The sequence below is a fragment of the Bactrocera neohumeralis genome, unplaced genomic scaffold (genome assembly GCF_024586455.1).
Source record: "Bactrocera neohumeralis isolate Rockhampton unplaced genomic scaffold, APGP_CSIRO_Bneo_wtdbg2-racon-allhic-juicebox.fasta_v2 cluster09, whole genome shotgun sequence".
In the NCBI taxonomy this organism is placed as follows: domain Eukaryota; kingdom Metazoa; phylum Arthropoda; class Insecta; order Diptera; family Tephritidae; genus Bactrocera; species Bactrocera neohumeralis.
The window spans coordinates 11,494,075-11,500,534 of NW_026089622.1; positions in this window are offsets into that span (position 1 = coordinate 11,494,075).

Below are 6,460 nucleotides of genomic sequence, written 5' to 3' on the forward strand. Positions count from 1 at the left end.
ACGTAGTTTTGCCCAAATATTATTTACCAATTTTACATCATTCCAAAATAAACAAACCGAGGTAAATGTGGACGAAGTTGAAAGTAGCAGTGAAACAAAGTGATTTCAAAAATGTAAAATTTTTGTTTGTTACACACAAATAGTAATCACATCCGTTAGCCTACATGCGTCGGAATTTTGGTGGTCAATCTAATAATTGTCAAAATGTTGATATGTCGAAAGCCGGATTCCATAGTCACCTTGATATATTAATTTTAAATGAGAATGGGTGCGATTAGGTATGCGTTGTTATTATTATTTTTTTATGATTTTAAGTCTTTTCGAGTAGTAGTAGGCGAGTAGGTCCTTGTGGCATTTACTACAGTGGACATATAAAGGAGCGCAAGTTTGGTGTGGGATTCGTGGTGGGTGAGAGACTCCGTCGCCGAGTACTATCATTCACTTCAGTGAATGAACGTCTAGCCACAATCCGCATCAAAATGAGGTTCTTCAACATATCGCTGATTTGCGCCCACACCCCGAGGAAAGGGAAGGACGATGTTACCGAAGATGCCTTCTATGAGCGCTTGGAGCGCACCTTTGAAAGCGCCACGATGTCAAAATCGTGCTTGGCGACTTTAACGCCAGGGTGAGCAAAGAAGGGATATTTGGCACTACGGTCGGTAAATTCAGCCTCCACGACGAAACATCCCCAAATGGGTTGAGGCTGATTGACTTCGCCGGGGCCCGAAATATGGTTATCTGTAGTACTAGATTCCAGCATAAGAAGATTCATCAAGCTACCTGGCTGTCTCCGGATCGAAAAACTACCAACCAGATCGATCATGTCGTGATATACGGAAGACACGTCTCCAGTGTTTTAGATGTGCGTGCGCTCCGAGGTCCTAACATCGACTCGGACCACGATGTTGCAGATAAGATTCGCACCCGCCTCTGTGCAGCAAAAAACGCACGCCAACAAACACAAGGAAGGTTCGACGTCGAGAAGCTGCAATCACAACAGACAGCCGAACGATTCTCTACTTGGCTTGCACTCCTGCTCTCTGAGAGCACTCGTCAACAACTCGGTATAAGGGAACTGTGGGACGGCATTTCAAACTCCTTACGTACAGCTGCAACCGAAACCATTGGTTTTCGGAAGGTGCAAAAGAACAACTGGTAGTGGAGGAGTGCCGTGTCGCAGCAAAGAGAAAACAAGCTGCCTACCTCGCAATGTTACGATCGACCACAACACGTGCGGGATGGGATAGATACCGAGAGTTGAAGAGGGAAGCGAGACGCATTTGTAGACAGAAAAAGAAGGAGGCCGAAATGCGTGAGTACGAAGAGCTTGATAAGCTGGCCGACAGGGGTAATGCTCGAAAATTCTACTAAAAAATACGGCGGCTTACAGAAGGTTTCAAGACCGGAGCATACTCTTGTAGAACCCCCAAAGGTGATCTAGTGACCGATGCCCAGAGCATACTTAAATTATGGAGGGAACACTTATCCAGCCTGCTGAATGGCAGTGAACGCACAACAAATAGGGCTGTGCGCTGAGTTTGGGACTCGTCACGTAAAAAAACACCTCCAAAGAACAGTAACAACCAGCCTCGGATGAGAGAACCCCCTTTTGATGACGACCACGTCAAACGAAATAAGGACTACGATTTAAGGGCATGCACCTGGAATGTCCCGTCCCTTAATTGGAAGGTGCCGCTGCCCAGCTGGTTGATGTCCTCGTGAAAATAAAGGCTGACATCACCGCCGTCCAAGAAATGCGATGGACGGGACAAGGACAAAGACGAGTAGGTCCTTGTGGCATTTACTACAGTGGCCATATAAAGGAGCGCAAGTTTGGTGTGGGATTCGTGGTGGGAGAGTACTATCATTCACTCCGGTAAATGAACGTCTAGCCACAATCCGCATCAAAGCGAGGTTCTTCAACATATCGCTGATTTGCGCCCACGCCCCGACGGAAGAGAAGGACGATGTGACCAAAGATGCCTTTTATGAGCGATTGGAGCGCACCTACGAGAGCTGCCCCCGCCACGATGTCAAAATCGTGCTTGGCGACTTTGATGCCAGGGTGGGAAAAGAAGGTATCTTTGACGCAACAGTCGGTAAATTCAGCCTCCACGAGGAAACAGTATTAGATTCCAGCACAAGAAAATACATCAAGCTACCTGGCTGTCTCCAGATCGAAAATCCACCAACCAGATCGACTTGGACCACTATCTTGTTGCAGCCAAGATTCGCACCCGCCTCTGTGCAACAAAAAACGCACGCCAACAAACACAAGGAAGGTTCGACGTCGAGAAGCTGCAATCACAACAGACAGCCGAACGATTTTCTACTCGGCTTGCACTCCTGCTCTCTGAGAGCACTTCTCAACAACTCGGTATAAGGGAACTGTGGGACGGCATTTCAAGCTCCTTACAACAGCTGCAACCGAGACCATTGGTTTTCGGAAAATTTGAAAGAACAGCTGGTACGAAGAGGAGTGCCGTGTCGCAGCGGAGAGAAAACAGACTGCCTACCGAGAGTTGAAGAGGAAAGCTATACGCATTTGCAGACCGAAAAGAAGAGGCCGAAATGCGTGAGTATGAAGAGCTTGACAGGGTAATGCTGGTTGGAGCTGCCTTTTTGTCGCGATGTCTGAATTTGGTATCCACGCAAACCTAATACGTTGAGCAACACCAAAAGCTCCGTCAGGATCGGGAAGGACCTCTCCGAGCCGTTTGATACCAAACGAGGTTTCAGACAAGGCGACTCCATATCGTCCGACTTCATCAACCTGCTTCTGGAGAAAATAATTCGAGCTGCAGAACTTAATCGGCAATATTTTATAAGAGTGTACAGCTGCTGGCGTATGCCGAAGATATAATATTTATATCATCGGCGTCATCACCCGCGCCCTTAGCTCTGCTTTCTCCAGACTTTACAAGGAAGCAAAGCAAATGGGTCTGGCAGTGAACGAGAGCAAGACGAAATATCTCTTGTCATCAAACAAACAGTCGTCGCACTCGCGACTTGGCACTCACGTCACTGTTAACAGTCATTGCTTCGAAGTCTTAGATAGTTTCGTATATTTGGCAACCAGCGTAAACACCACCAACAATGTCAGCCTGGAAATCCAACGCAGGATAACTCTTGCCAACAGGTGCTACTTTGGACTGAGTAGGCAATTGAGAAGTAAAGTCCTCTCTCGACGAACAAAGACCAAACTCTATAAGTCACTCATTATTCCCGTCCTTCTATATGGTGCAAATTCATGGACGATGACACCATCCTACGAGTCGACGTCATGAGTTTTCGGGACAAAGGTACAGCGGAAGATCTTTAGTCCTTTGAGCATTGTCTTTGGCGAATATCGTATTCGAGCTATATGAGATATACGACGACATTGAATTCGGTGAATTAGAAAACAGCGAATGGGCAAAAACACTCCAGCTCCACTCTATTGGAAAAGACAGGTAGGGAAAGACCTGGCTTCGCCTGGCGCCACATCACACAAATAGGGAACGACTGCCCCGTTGTAGTTAACTCGGCTATAACCGCGTAAGCGTTGTCTACGCCAGTATAGATGAGTTTATTTTACTCCTTATATATTGATGGCATGTGACGTACCGCAAATAACCTCAATGCCACACATTTCCCACAGCCAGATTTATCTCATTTAAGGAGGATAAGGATAAGGATTTAAGGATTGACCTAATTGAGCCTATGTCCAGTAATATAATATAATAAAACGCCAAATTTTATTGTAAATAATTTTGTAGAATAATCAGTGTTGAATTATTTCGTACCATTTTTAAATATGAAGAATTGCCAACACCTGCATGTTTTTCCGTAACTTCAGTCCTTTACAGTTGCAAGAGTATAAATGGTGTGGTTACATCCGGACTTAGCCGTTCCTTACAAATTTCTATTCGTACTTTACTTTCTTATTGAAAATGAGCAATTGGGTGTACACAAGCACATTCACGCCAATTATGTATATTTGATTCCTTTCTTCGAGCGGAGGAGAAATTAAAAATGCCGACGATGTTATTTCTGTGATATTATATTTTATTCTCTCTGTTTTTTCAAATTATTTTCTGCTTATATAACTACTAAAGTGATTACAATTTTTTTAATCGATTTCTTTGTTTTTCTATTTTTTTATTATTGGAGAAAATACATTATTTGTTAAATATAATCTTATTTTCTATTGAATGCAAACAAACATGATTGTGTGGTTTACCCGATAATGTCTGGGTTTTCCTTACGGTCAAACATAAGGACCAAAACATGTTAGTATGCATTTGCATTCTTTTCTATTGCTCTTTTCTCTACTTGTTTCTTTTGTTCTAGTTATATACTTATTTTATATATGTACATACTGTGCCCAAAAAATAAAGTGACATTTGAATTTAAACTGCGCGCGTCGAAGGATTTGGAGAATTTTTTTTTTTTTATATATAGCTAGCTAATAACCGTTTGCCTATTTATTCTGCAGGAATAAACAAATAAGCAAAAGAAAATTTAAAAACACAACTAGCATTTCAACAAAAAAACTAAATGCATACATACATAATATATAACAAATACGTATGTATACACTCAGTCCTTTTTTTACGCGATTTTTGGTTCTGCCACTAATCGCGTAAAAAAAAAATCGCGTAAAAATGGTTAGTTTTCCAATATTAACTGACAAATTGGTTCCGAATATAAAAAATATCGCGTATAACAAAATATACGCGCAAAAAAATATTCAAAAACAATACAATAAGTTTCAAATTTCAGACTTATGACTTATTCATTCATATCAAAATAAAAAATACAAAACAAAAACCATATATAAAAGAGAAGAAAATAGAAAATAGGTACATTTATTGAAAAAAAAACCGTTGAATGCTGTTTAATCACTGTCATTATCCGTAGTGGAAATTATTCTTAGCCGCTTATTTTGATGGCCGGCACTGATATCACTAGAATTTGTATCAGAATCAATAGTCAGAAATATGGATTGATGTTCTGATTGACTTAGCATCTCCGATTGAGTTTGCACCATAAATTCAGTTAATTTTGTTTGAATGCTTCTTTTTGGGCCCAATAAATTCCGATGTAGTACTTTATATCTTAACATGCAGAGACTCAATTCTTTTTGAAAAATTCGTTCACGTTCGGCATCAGTATCATTTGCTACAAAATAATTTTCCAATTCTGCTGCAAGTTTAAGACCAAGCAAAAAACGAAAAAAAAAGCAATCGCGTTAAAGTGAGAAATTCGCGTAAAAAAAGGAATTTGCGCTGCAAAAATAACCGCATTAAAGTGAAATAGCGTCAAAAGAGATCGCGTAAAAAAAGGACTGAGTGTATTAACAAAGTGCATACGGGAGCATACCTGCAGATTAACAATTCCATTTCGCGCTCTCCTTCTATTGCAAAAATACAGAAGCGTACCTTATGATTACATACGGCATACAATCTGACACTCTCGATATACCCTACGTTGGGTAATATTAAGCTATTAAATTTTAAATAGTTACATATTTTACTAAAGAAGTAAAGTCAAAATTAGCGCATAACTAAACGCTGCAAAATTTATTTTAATTTAAAACTCAAACATGCAAAAAGCTCGTTTAGACAACGATTATTAATGTGAAAAATATATATTCAAGCCTACCTTCATTTACATATGTATATACTATATGTCCATATATTAAAACATACATATACACATATCTTTTCAAAGCCCGAATTGGCAAATATCCGGCAATACCCCTTGTTTTTTGGCAAACAACAACAAGCAGGATTGCGTATAAAAAGCGAAGTGATCTTTCTAACGAGATCTCAATTGCTTAGATAACCATATTCATAAACACACAAACAATTCGTGCATATGTATGTAAATAGCGTATTGATCTCCTCAGCGAGCTCTCAATTACACAAAACATAAGTACCTTCGTAAGCATTTACATACATACAAGTCAAAGTATTAGGGTGTACCCAAATACTAACATAAGGGCGGATAATAAATACTAATTAAAAGGGCGGATATTTGCAAACTTAAAACTAAAATAAAATAAATAAATATTATTATTTTGCAAATAAACAGAAACGGTAATAATAACATGAAATATTATAACATATTCGTTTGTTAGCAATCTAAACTGAAAATAAAAACATTTACCTAAAAAAGTTTCAATTCAATTTCTTATTCAAATCAGTTTACTCTGAGGAAAATTTTATTCGTTTGAGAAATATTTTAATATATATATCAAAAATGGTTCATAATGACACAAATCAAAATACACCTGCAGGAGCTACACGCTCAAACAGGTTGTTAAATTCATTTCACAAAGTGACAGTTTAATACTGCACTAGATTTGCCTCCTCACCGATTCACGAAAACTCTGAATCGTTATTAGAAGTAAAAAACGAAGAAACAAAAGCTATGATCTCCGATCAACTAAAGCTAATAAAATCAATTGCAC